At 46.3% G+C, this 13,117-nt stretch overlaps 1 protein-coding gene across 1 annotated transcript in view; it reads left to right on the top strand.

The window, feature by feature from the left end:
• Nucleotides 1–3,113: 3,113 nt before the first annotated feature.
• BTBD7 (BTB domain containing 7) overlaps nt 3,114–13,117 on the top strand; it is a 288,393-nt gene continuing 278,389 nt past the window's right edge. Inside the window, exon 1 of the mRNA XM_069637965.1 lies at nt 3,114–3,262. The gene's annotated coding sequence lies outside the window, so the exon portion shown is untranslated. The remainder of the gene's footprint in view (nt 3,263–13,117) is intronic.

Raw genomic sequence — 13,117 nt, 5'->3', positions numbered from 1 at the left:
CATCTGGTATAGAAACAGTAGGGAAACGGGAGTGGTATGCATTATGACAAGATACATGATATGGTATACACCATAACGTGGCACCCAAGCCCTTATCAGAGATAAGGTGTCTGTTTTCCAATAGTATGAACCATGCTCCATCTGGGTACATTCAATGAGTGTGCTTACTCATTGCTCAAATTGCACCCTATTGTGGTTAATTTCTTGACCCATAATAATAAATATTTAATGTGTAGATGTTGGTCCTGCATTACAATTAAAACAATAGGGTGATTGGACAAACATTTTTCTACTTCATAGATATCAATCAAGAATGGTAGGAGCCTAGGCATCAGCAAATTGAAGGCTGGTGTCAGTATTTTAATCAATATATATACTGATAGTAATTAGATATGTCCCAGACTATTGATATTAGTTGTTTTGCCATTCACAGAGCATCATCAGTAGATGGCGGTCCCGCGTGCCAAGCATTGTCACAAATAGGATTAAGTTAGGTGATTTGCATTCATTTTTATGTACAGGGCCTCAGAAATCCCGGGACCTGCCCTGAAATGAAAATGAACAGGTCAGTGCATTGTATGCTTAATGGTGTTAAAGTTTTCTAGTGAGGGGGAGCGAGATTCTGCTGCATTGCTGGAAATGTAAAAAGTGTCCTGTGGGAACCCTCTCCTCATTAGGGGGGTGGGGCCGTGACCCCAGGCCAGATTAGCAACACAGTAACTCTTTATGGTGCCCAAACAGTGGCAGATTTAAGGCAAAAGGCCCAGTGGGCAGCACCTGATACAGGGCCCTAAGTGGGCGGGTCATGGAGGTGGAGCTTTGGGTGGGCGGAGTTAATTGTGGTCACAAGTGCACAATGGCAACCGTTGGGGACAAAAGCTATTTTTTATTAAATTGTCTTTATTACAGTTACCCAGGGATCTAACTAACTGGAAACAGCGGGGAGTCCTCAGCAGACTTTGCTATCAATGCTAAATATTCTAAACCTAGAGAACATACATGTCCTTGTAGCAGAAAAGTGATGTCATTCTGTTTGTGCGGGGGCTGCTGCAGGCATGCATTGCAAAATGGCAAAATGATGGTGTTAAGCTTTTGCTGCACGGGTTGGAGAGTGAAATCCTCGGATCTGTATAGCGGTTGGTGTACTGTAGAGTATGGAATTACAGAGCTCTTTACAATATTCTCATCAGTCCATTTACAACCTCTCTGCTCCTCCGCGTGTTCATTCACCCAATCAAGGGCTGGCCCATACATCTGCTTGCCCATCTCTCCCTCACTGGGAGCCATGCGGAGGTGCTGGCTCTTGGCAGGCAAAACATGATGCCCCCTGGTGGGAACACTCTACCTGGCTCACCGCTCATTGCATCTAACGGCAGCAAATCAGAGCACCCCACCCCTAGCACCCCTCCTTCCTTTCACCTCCCCATTCCCTTCATAAGGACCAGGGAACTCGCCTCGTCCAACACTGAGGGTGAGGAAAGGGGGCGGAAGGATGAATGGGTAGCATTCCAAAACCGTCTGTAATAAACCCATTAAAGAGCCCGCCGTGCTCATAACATACATCCATAAATAAATAAATAGACCGAAATGTGCCACTCAAAGAGCGCCGTTAATGTTCATGTCCTTTCCCAAAAGGCTGATTCATCCCCTCCACTTATCCTTTTCTCTCTGCCTCCCCCACCTCTTTTGCCCCCTGAAGCAACTTGCATGCATGCTGGTCCTTACAAAAACCAAATGCGTATATTGCAATGTGGCATTGCAATAGCAGGGCTGGCAGAAATGATGCCATTACAAACCGCCCAATGAATGTTCTTCTCCATTTTGCGCGGTGAGTGAAATCAGCAATTTCATGCATTTTCCTCAAGGGAGATTTATCGTTTCATGTTTTTTTGCGTCAGACAAAACTGTGTCAAAGGTCACTTTGACCCAAAGCAGCTAACACCGAGAACAATTCGCCCGTCTGCCGAATCGAACATTAGGCGAATGTTGGCGACTCTGAATCTTTTGTGAATACTTTGCCCACCCCTGGCCTGGACCACAGTCTACTTAAGTGGGTAAAGCACGCTGGCACACAGCTGGTCCCCACATGCATATGGGCACCTGCGGAGCACCAACGGCTGATGGCTCACGGGCCCCCCGGGTTCGGACCCGGGCCCGCTTGGGCCAGGGGAGGGAGCAGAGGGGGAAGTGGATTGCCGCTCCTCTTTGCCAAAGCATCCAAAAGGGGGAGGACATGGGCGGGGGGGCAAGAAGGAGAAAAGGAGGTGGGGTGAAAGTGCCCACAGCTTTCCCAAGGCGAAGTTGCTATCCCGGCTTCTTAGGAGCTGGACTGACATCACAGCAGAAAGGGTCCTCTGCTGTGTGGAAGGGGCGGGCCTAGCACAGGGACCCACTCACCATTTGTCTGCCTGGCGACCGTTAAGTCCGCCTCTGAGCCCAAGCTTGGTGATTTGCATAAAAGCAAAGAGCATTTTGGGAAAATAAGATTGCAGACAATTTTAAATGTAAAACATGTCTCTGATAGTGATTCAATAAGAAACCCTTTGGAGAGAGTACTGGAAGTTCGACTCTGCACTTTTCATTGCTCACCTTAACAAAAAACTGGGTCTAAATTGCAAGACATATATATTAATTTGGACAGCTTTGGAACAGGGTGTGTATGTATTAAATTGTCGTTTGCCCCTACCCCAAATGATAAGAAAAGACCTCAATGTTGGTTAATTCAAAGGTGCCTTCTGGAAACATGGCCCCTGTAGACAGCTTCTGAAGTATCCAACAAAACCACCCTAATTACAGAGGTCCAGGCAGACCCTGTGTTCCGAGTCCCACCGACACCTCTTCATCATTCATTGCCCCATGGAGAACCATCAATGGAGACCCCGCAATATCATCTGTTTAACTGTATATCTGCATGGGCGGTTCGCAGAGAAGTGCTGCCGTCTTTCTCAACCTCGAATCAACGGGGCGCGAGAGTGGGGGGGGGCGCACGGCTCGAGACAGGTAGTGCAAGTGACATACGTTTTCTGGGACGTACCTCGTAGATCACGTGCTCCGCGCGCGTCCCTGGGTCCGTTCCTCTAATGGGAACTAGTCGCTACCCTGAGCGGGGGAAGGGAAGGAAGAAGGAAAATGGCGGAGGGAGGAAGTGGATAGAGGAGGAGGAGGAGGGGGGTCACGCGAAGTCTTAGCAGGCTGGATGTCTACGGGCAGCAGCCGAGGAGGAAAGCTATGTGAGGCGACTGGAAGCGCTGGGCGGCCGGAGGTGAGTCGGAGCTGTCGGCTGTCAGCGACGTTTTATGGGGAAGTGCAAGGGGATGGGGGGGGGGAGAGTAGCGTCCCCCTCCACAGCACCACTGGAATGCAATGCTCGCCCTCTCTACTGCCCTGGAACCATTTTAATCTTTCTTTCAGGCTCTACCCCTCACAGGCGCTGCTTTTGTAAAACCCCCAGCTGAGGGCTAGCACGGCTTAATAGATTCTTTTGTGGCAGGAGGTTAGGGTTAGTGATTTGGGAGTGTATGTTACAAAGGGTGTGGACTTTGGGGTTTTCTGTAAGATGATTTTAGTGCTCGCGTGGAGGCAGAGAGATGGGTTCAGATAAGGGTGTGTGCTGGGGAGGAAAGGTGTAGAGGGGCATTAAGAGTAATCTGGAAGCATTAACGTGTTTGCAGATTGACAATGTTGGGGTGCAGTAGTTGTGTGGAGGGGATTTTGATTTTCTTGTGAAGCGCACCATAGCAGGAAGGGAGTGTAGATAATGATGTGTTATTTATATATAGTGCCTTAATCCAAAGCGCTTTACAGAGCACATATTTACATACAATATCACCCAACCAAAATTGGTACTCATTTATCGACCTTGGAAGGATGAATGGCTGAGTTGGCCTTGCTGGGATTCGAACCTGCAGATCATGCTCAGATCGCAGCAGCGAGTGCTATACCTGCTGAGCTATCTTACTGGCATTGTTTATTTATGCATTTGTAAAGAGCCCAGCAGCCTGAGGGCATCGGGGCGCTGTTTCAAGAAAATGACTTAGTTACAGTGCAGGATGCAATAGACAGTGAATGTTACAGAGAAAGTGTGTCTAACATTAGCCTGGACATGGAAGGTTGCCTTACGTAAGTTATACAGTTGGCAAGGTGAGCACTGACATGTGAGAAGTGCGTAAATCCTGTACCAGGTCAGAGTGGGGTTTACACAAACAACATGGTTTTTATTGCTTTTCTGAAGCCCAGGTGGGACTCGATGCCTCTGATAGAGGCGGGTAAAGGTTCCAGTTATTATAGGGGTGCAGCAGTTGTGGGTGTGCTGTGTGGAGGGGATTTTGGTTTTCTTGTGAAGCGCACTATACAAGAAGGGAGTGTAGAGGTGTGCCACCTGTGAGGGGGTTGTTTAGTGTCATCTAGTGGAGGCAGCTAAGTTGGTGGCTTTGCCGTTTTGGTCCAGGTGAAGGGAGACATGCGTTGAGGTTACAGATGCACACGAACTGCATGGATCAGTTTTGGTGCCCCTTTGAGCGTGATATTTAAATAGATAACACATTTTTTCAAATTTTGTATCCCTCCACATTGCATCGAAAACGTTTGAAGCACTGTAAGTGGATAGAGGGAATGAAGGAGACGTTGGGTACCGAATTATTGATTATTGGCTGTATGAGGAGGAAAATCCCTGGTTCACAATCCATCAAGACATTATGTTGCCCTTATTACTGTGTTTTAGATCATTGTTGTAAGACCCCCCGTATGTTAGATTTTGGACTGTTGGGGCTAAGTAAGACAAAGCACTGTCTAGCAGGAATGTTATGTTATGGGTACTTATATAGCACACTGTCACCAACAGAATTGGTCCCCATGCGCTCTGGCGGATCTGTAAAGAGGAAGGTGGGCGGGTAGGGTTAGTCAGGAGTGGGAGAATTTGTGTGCTGTTGGCAGCTTCAGCTCGGTATACACAGTATCGGATCGGGCGAAACCATGTGTGCTGGTCATGTGGTGTTGATGCGGTGTGGTAAAGTGCGTGCGGATTGCTGGGAGAGAAATGGCTGTGTGACTTTTGTGTGGGTTGAGTATGCAGAAAATTGAGGGTTGGGTTAGTGGGGTCTGTATCCTGAATACATTTGATTGATAAGTAATGGCTCTGGGTAAGCTTGTTGGCAACCTTGGTGTCTGCAGGGTTCTTCCGCTTCCCAGAAATGTTTTAAAAAGACATATCTTCAATGTTTTTTTTAGAAAATGTATCGTGAAGTTGGATTTCGTTTGTATTCCCCTGACTACTTCCAAAAGGTGACTCCTTTGCAGAGTCTTTTGAAGGGTACTGCGACCATATTGTTGTCACATGCTAATCTCCAGTTTCTTAGTGGGATTCATTTGCCAAGGCCATTCATTAGGATGGGACACGTTTGCCAAGTATTAGGTGACTGATGCAGTGTCTTGACGATGATTTTTTGTAAGTTGGTAGCTCGTGAAGGATTATGCTTTCTGGATAAATGATTCTATGTGGACGAGCTTTGCAGATTTATTTCGGTTCAGGTGGGGTTCACAGATTTGTTTTAGAGCCCAAAGTAGATGACATTCTAGTAAGCTACTCTATATGCTTTTAGGGTTCTAGTTCCTGCAAATTGTTTGGGTGTATTTTGAAATCCAAAACTTTTTTTTTTTCATGTTATGCAGCCATTCCAATATTAAGGATTTAGGGGTACAGCGTGCGATAAAGTTAATGTACGTTTTAGTTGTCATCAAAGCAGAGCTTGTTCTGTCGTAGACTGTTTGCAGGAATATTTTAGTGCTTTTTCCAAGTGTTTCTCAGCGCTTGCTTCCAGAGGTATTTGAGAATCAGCAGCAAGTAGACATGAAATGAGGAAGCCTATGTATGGTATGCTACAGACAGGCGTTGATGTGTCGGACATGGAGTTCTTATTTTTACCTTAGTTGCACGCTCCATTAGGCAGGCAAACTGCGTATCGGCCTTCATAAAAGTAAGCTAATGCAAAAAATATAGGGCAAAAAAAACGGAAACTGATAGTGGCCTGTCCCTTTCTTTCATCTACACAGCTCCACTGGTTAGGATCAGTGGTACACTTATTGCCACAGGAAGCTCTTATCATTACTGCCCGATACATTTTCTTTTTAATGTACATCAGTAGTTCAGTGCAAAGAAATATATTTCTGTTTTAGAGCAAAAGCATATATTTTTACTGTTCAATGAAATACTCCCATGTTCAATGAACTTACATTTTTACTTTCTCGAAAATTATTTTATTCTCAACTTAAAAAAAAAAAATTTGAAAATAGGCAGCAAATACTCTAACTTTAAAATCGGTACTGGACCAATACTTTAGGTTGTTTGCTAGCCACATGAAAGTGCTCATCAGGTTTTGTAACCTTTGCATCAGGTGTTTGTGATTAACTGCATCATTTGCTGGTGATAAACGTATCCTATTCACTGAGATCGGTGATGTAACGTGTTGTCTTCCTGTCTTGTCTTGTCTTCTGTGCATGAATGGTGAGGTCATGAGGTCCAGAGCGTGGAATGTGCTGCTGAGTATTCGGTGTGTGACAGTTGGAGAGAGGGTGCGCGGGTGGACCTTTCCTTAACATATCGGAGTCTAGTGTCCTGTGATCGTCGGGGCAAATCCATCTTGCACTGTAATCAATAAAGGTTTCCTTTTGTAACTGCGTCTCCTGGTTATCTCTGGGGAAAAATACGCTTCGCAACAACGAGGTTTTCGGCCCCTGTTCTGATTAGTTATGTCGGTATTAAAGAAAGTTGGGTAACATAAGTGAATTAAACGTTTTTGGGAGAAGTGTGGACGTCTCGGGAGTGTTGCTTTAATTGCAATTGCTGATAATGACATTATTGGAGGCAAAAGCTTGACCAATAAAGTAATTTGCTTTCAGACCGCAGGGCTCTAATTGCAAAATGTAGTGGCGTCCCAGACCTAGATTTCTGTGGCATGCAATTGTCTTTATTGGCCATTGAGGAGGACTGCAAGCCTAATGCAAGGCCCATTGGTTAAGGCAAGTGCTGCGAACTGACGTAATACGGTATGAAGAGAAATAAAAAAGACATTGCAATATGGCTATTCTTCAATTTTCATTGATTATTCATTGTACAGTTGGCTTTCATTAGGGGTTAGCGCACATTCTGTGCATTTGCTGTGTAATTGAAATCATTATTTAAAATGTAGACTTTTTTTTTTGTACACATTTTTACCACTCATTTGAGGGTGAAGCTGTGTCCGTTTTAAAGTGAAGCGTAGCTTTTCATCTAAAAATAACTGAAGTGTAGTGATGTAATCCACTTGTTTACTCATGTGAGAATGGGTACTTTAGATAACAGCAGCGCGTTGGAGAGCTCCGGTTAATTTTTTCCATCCTCATTGTCTACGTTGGTCAGTGCCTAGTGTGGCATGCACTGTTTTTCATGCTCAGCGATCTACCTGAGGGGGGGCGGGGGGGGCTTTTGTCAGACGTTAAAGAGTTCAGGCATTACGTTTTTTTAAATTATTAAATGGACAGGAGTTACTCCTTTAAGGGCAAATGCACCAAATTTAACAAACATTGACGTAATGGGCAGGGGTTGCCTTAAAAGGACTGGATGCTGCGCCATGCAGTGGAACGCTTGGGAGGTCCTGCAAGTATCGTCAGTCTGTCTGATACCCATCACTGCGCTTTGACCGTCTGGTCAGCAAGAGAAATGTCGGTGGGCACTTGATGATCAGTGTTTTTCCCAGTGTCTGCCTTGGCCCAAGATGCAGCTTCTGGCAGCAGTCTGGCCCTGGTGTTAGATCTCAATGTGAACAGGAATGCTCTTCACAGGTAGGCCTTAACACCCACTGAGGACTGTCAATGGATTGGTTGGTTCCCTGCTGTTGTCCTGCCCTTGGAATGGCAGGAAACAGCAGGCAGGTGATTTTGCAAAACTTCAACATGTATACAATCAATTCAACATTGCTGGTTACGCCTTGTCTTCCAGGATGTAAACAGACCATCCTGCCCACTGCAGCATAAGCATCTCAAATTAAAGCATGGGTGTTCAAACCAGTGAATTCCCTTTTTTATGTTGGGTACCTCAACGGATGTTTGTCTATGCGTTTGCCTGGGGAGAGCTGAAAACTTAACGAATTGCCCCCAGCGTGTGCGAGTTAAAAGAATACAGAAATACATATAAACCACCTGAAATTAGGGAAGGATTGGTGAGAAATGCTGCCACTGTCCCATCGAACAGAAAACGGGGATACTGAACGTTGATGGTAGCTTCTCACCAACGCTTTTTGGGTAGCGTAGTGGGGCGCAACCTGGAAGTCCAATTCATCTTTGGCCTCCCCTGTGAGTATTTTTTCTTTCTTAAGACCTATTGATTTTGTTTACGTACCTTCTGTCCATAACAAATCACGTCCTTTTGTATTACAGAAGTTATTTTTTTTTTGGCATATCTTCAGATAGTTCAAAAAGGCAGTAACGGTTGTAACCTTGATTGTTACTATTTCACTTCACAAGAGGAACCTTGAAATGTGATGTGCTTATTGACATGTTAGTGTTCCTTGGTGATGAACGGGTGAAATGTATTGTCAACCTGACTGCGCAATGAGCACTGGGAATGTAATTGTTTTCGTCGAACCAATAGTGGTATGAAGCATTGCCCATTGACGGCTTTAGTGAGGCAAGTTCCAGTGTGCATTGTCTATGCTGGACCAACATTGAATAGTACCTGTGACGTTCCCACGTGTAGCTAGCTCTGTTATAGTGTAACGTTTGCGGTGATTAATAAGTAAAACTTCTCGAGTTCCCCATGTGTCGTGTGGGAATGCACTATTTGCACAGACTGAAAACCCATTCCTTTGCCTCACTTTTGGAGGGTAAATGATTGCCTGGGACGTCAGTGCACATCACTTAAAAATGAAGATGCCATTTTAGCATTGGCTCGTCAAGTGCAGCTCTGACAGCAGCATTTACCTGGGCTTCGGGCGTGTTTCTGACTTTGCTAGACCATCCTTTTAAAGGTTGAATTTTTATTTTTAAAAATGTCTTCCAGTAAAAGGCACGATGAACTGAAGCGGCGCATATCATTTGGCCAAACAAATCGTTTTATGGTTAGTTTAATAACACTGCAAGATAGCCGATTATATAAACTATTTCACAACCAATGGGTTATAGATGCACATCTTTTCCTATAACTTGCCTGTCTTATTTCAATGGATTACAAACAAAAACAGCCGCAGATAGTCCGGAAGTACCTACATTGAGTTTGAGAGGAAGTACTTGCTGGTCAAGTACTTAAATAATAATAATCTTAGAATTTCTACTCCGATGATTTTTGTGTGCTCCAGATAAATACCAGGTTCTGCTTATGTGAGGATTTTGGGAACTTTTTTTCGAGTTAATTTTGAATATAAATGGCAGAATGTATTTTTTGATTGGTTGGACACATTGGCCTTCTGTTCTTCTATGTGCTAATGGAGCAAAATGCACCAGATGTTGAGGGCACAAAATAGTGAGCCATTGAGGCATCCTTCATTAAAACAATTTGATAGGCATCAAGAAGGAAATGACACTCCAGTAATCTATCACATGACTGACTATGGAGCACCATTAAAGCCTCAGTAGATCCATTAATGAACTGTGAACATTGGTTATGGTGATAGGATTATCAGTTTGTGATTAAGCTGTATTATGCATAATTATGGCTGTATAATGAGGATTTATTTATAAAAATCCACATTAATCGTAAACTGTATTATGCATTTTTTTTTTTAAATGTGCTTTTAACCTAGAAGAGTCTTGTTTGCCCAATGCCATCAGCTTCTGGGAGCTGTACTTTGACGCGTAGGGCCCACTGGTGCCATACAAACCTACCTCTGTGTGTTTGGACTGTGGGTAAAAAAGAGCATTAGGACATATCTAGAAAGCACTGTAAGGAGAATACAGAATGTGTCATACATATAAAATGGGCTGACGGTAATAGTTTGCATCTCTTCTTGAAGTTCGATGTGTAGCATGCTATGTACCTCGTCGTTTCAGAGACGGAGCTCCTGCTTAATTGGTGATGCCTGACTTGCAGTAGCTGTTTTTAGGTTCAGGCATATTAAATGCTATGTTACTATGACATACACCACACCTTTCTGCCATTTGCATGGTCTCCAGGTGCTCCAATTCTTTCTTTTAGATTTCTTTTTTTTTTTTAAACTTTTATTTTTGTTGACGGAGGCAAAAGGCATACACACACATCCAAGCAATAACCACACATTTGTTGCATATACAGGTGAATACAGAGCATATAGGCAAAATTATGGTAACAGTGGTAGAATAATGACATATCACAGAGCACCAAGAAGCCGAACAGCAATAGGGACGTCAGGGGGATTCATCCACAGAGGAAGTGTCATTTAAGCTAATCAAGTAGCTGTTTAATGCAGTCCATATGTTTCGAGGACGAGAGCGTACTGGGAGCATACCCAGAAACTCCTCCTCACAGTTTCGGGACCAGGTGAGTAAATTTAACCATTTCTGGAATGCGGGGGGGCTGGGGCTCTTCCAACTTAGTAGGACACACTTTTTGTCTATGATACAGCTCACATTTAAGAATTTAATAATGTCTCCCGCTCCCCCAGCCTGCCACACTCCAAACAAAACCCCCAATGGGTCAGGGTCTACCTCAGTGTCAGTGATCTCAGACGGTGTCTCTATGACTTTACTCCAGAATGTGGGCAGCTCCAAAACATATGCAAGTGGTCAGCGCCCTCCGCGCCGCAGCGAGGGCACAGCCGAGGATCGGAGCCAGCAAACCTAGACACTCTACCTGGAGTGTAATACAGCCTATTAAGCAGTTTATATTGTATGGTGCGGTAGCGGAAGTTTAGGGACACTTTGCTAGTATGGGAACACATCTTCTCCCACTGTTGGTCAGTAAGTACCAGTTCCAACTCAGAGGCCCAGTCATCACGGGCCCTGGACGGAAATGGAGAGGGCGAGGACAAGAGGAGCTTGTATAATGAGACCACCCCGCGGGCGCCACCCGAGTTGGCGATGTAAGCAATCCCAGGAGAGTGCAGAGGTTCGATGGGGAAGATAGGCCATAGATTTCGGAAGGCAGCGCAGAGTCTGTAGAACTGCAGGAGCTCCAGAACAGAACCCGAGTGCCCCGGCCTCCACGTCTGCGGTGTTATAAACTGTCCCTCTGGATAGAAATCGGTGAGGGCGCGGTATCCCAGGGCCTCCCAATGGCGCACCAGGGCGGTGTCATGCGTGGGTTCCAGCCCGGGAAACCTCCAGGCGGGGAGCCATTTGTAGTACGGACATTGCTCGTCGCAAGTTTTGAATATCTGGCCCCAAGCCTGTACCGTGGTCCCGACCGGATCAATGGGAGAGTCCGGCACATACTGCCGGTTGAGAATCAAGGACATGACATCAGTGCCTGCCGCTGCCAGAACCTCAAGTTTGACGTGGGGACCCAGGGTACCAGTAAGATGCGAACTGCGCCTGTGAAGCAGTCCAATATCGCAGCAAGTCTGGGGCTGTGAAACCCCCCCTGTCGTAGGGTAGTGACATATCCGACCACTTTTTACGCACCGCGCCAGAGTGCCACAGGAATTGGGAAAACAATTTATGCAGATTCGTAAAATATTTCCTACCCGGCCAGACAGGAACATTACCAAATATGTACAACAACTTGGGTAGCAGGATCATTTTTACCAGCGAGAGTCTGCCGGCTAGTGATAGTGGAAGCGTACACCAGCGCATGACTTTGGCCTCGGCTTGCTCGGCTACTGCCTGGTAGTTCTCTGCTAGCAGCGATTTTCTGGTGAGGGACACCTGGACTCCCAAGTACTTAATCCCATTCGGGCACCAACGGAGCGGGTACTCAGTGGTGGGCTGTATCGTGGAGCTAGTGAGGGGGAGGATCTCAGATTTCGTATATTTTATTGTGAACCCCGAGTATGTGCCTATGCGGGTGACGTCACGTAGGATGGGGTCCAGATGAACAGCTGGGTCTCTAATAAAGTGTAGCACATCGTCCGCATACAGCGAGATGATCTCAGGGGAGTCCTTCAACCGCACCCCCCTCAGCGCATGCCGCTCCCTGAAGTAGTCGGCCATCGGCTCGATTGCCAAGGCGAAGAGGATCGGGGAAAACGGGCAGCCTTGTCGGGTACCTCTCTAAAGAGAGGGAACAGACCGGAGGTCTGAGAGTTAACTCGCACCCTGGCCACCGGGGAAGTGTACAGTAACCTAATGTATGCTATCATATTGGGCCCTACCCCCATATTTTCCAATAACAACCAGAGGTATTTCCAAGACACCATGTGAAATGCCTTCTGGGCATCCAGTGTGACCGCCACCGCACTCGCCCCTTGGTCAATACGTGCCATGATGTTAAGCAGCCTCCTAATGTTGTGGGATGTTGATCTTCCGGGTACAAAGCCTGATTGATCCTCGTGGACCATGTACGACATGACCGGGAGGAAGCGGTTGGCAATCACTTTGGCGAAGATTTTGGTGTCCAAATTCATCAGTGAGAGGGGCCTATATGATCCACATTCGTTAGTGGGTTTACCGGGTTTGAGCAGGACCGTGATGGTGGCCTCGCGCAGCGAAGGGGGAAGAGTGCCCACCCGAAGTGACTCGTTCCAAACCTCAAGCAGCCTGGGAGCCAAGATGGCCACATGCTCCTGGTAAAACTCAGCTGTCAGCCCGTCGGGACCAGGTGCTTTTCCTTTAGGGAATTTAGATATAGCCTCAACTATTTCATCCAGCAGGATGGGGGAATCCAATCGGTCCCTGGTAGCGGGGGAGACGATAGTCATGGGGATCTGCTCAAGGAGGTCGCGCATTTGGGACTCGCTGTGCTCGGGGGGGGGGGGGTTGTGTGTACAGCTCTAAGTAGAAGTCCGTGAAGGCCTCCAGAATATGTTGGTCAGACCACCGTTCCGACACCAGGCTGTCCTTGATACAAGTTATCTGGGTCTGGCCCCACTCACCCCTGGCCAACGTAGCCAGTGTCCTGCCAGGTCTGTCCCCCTCTCCATATCTACGAGCCGCCTGTGGGCGACTGAAGTATTGGACTTCCCTGGTGGCTTGTTCATTGAAAAATTGGAGTTCCTTGCTGATATGGGATAGTCGG

Source organism: Ambystoma mexicanum, chromosome 14 (genome assembly GCF_040938575.1).
Source record: "Ambystoma mexicanum isolate Mex_15411 chromosome 14, UKY_AmexF1_1, whole genome shotgun sequence".
In the NCBI taxonomy this organism is placed as follows: domain Eukaryota; kingdom Metazoa; phylum Chordata; class Amphibia; order Caudata; family Ambystomatidae; genus Ambystoma; species Ambystoma mexicanum.
The sequence above is the reverse complement of the archived record's forward strand: the minus strand, read 5'-3'. Positions and strand labels throughout refer to the sequence as shown.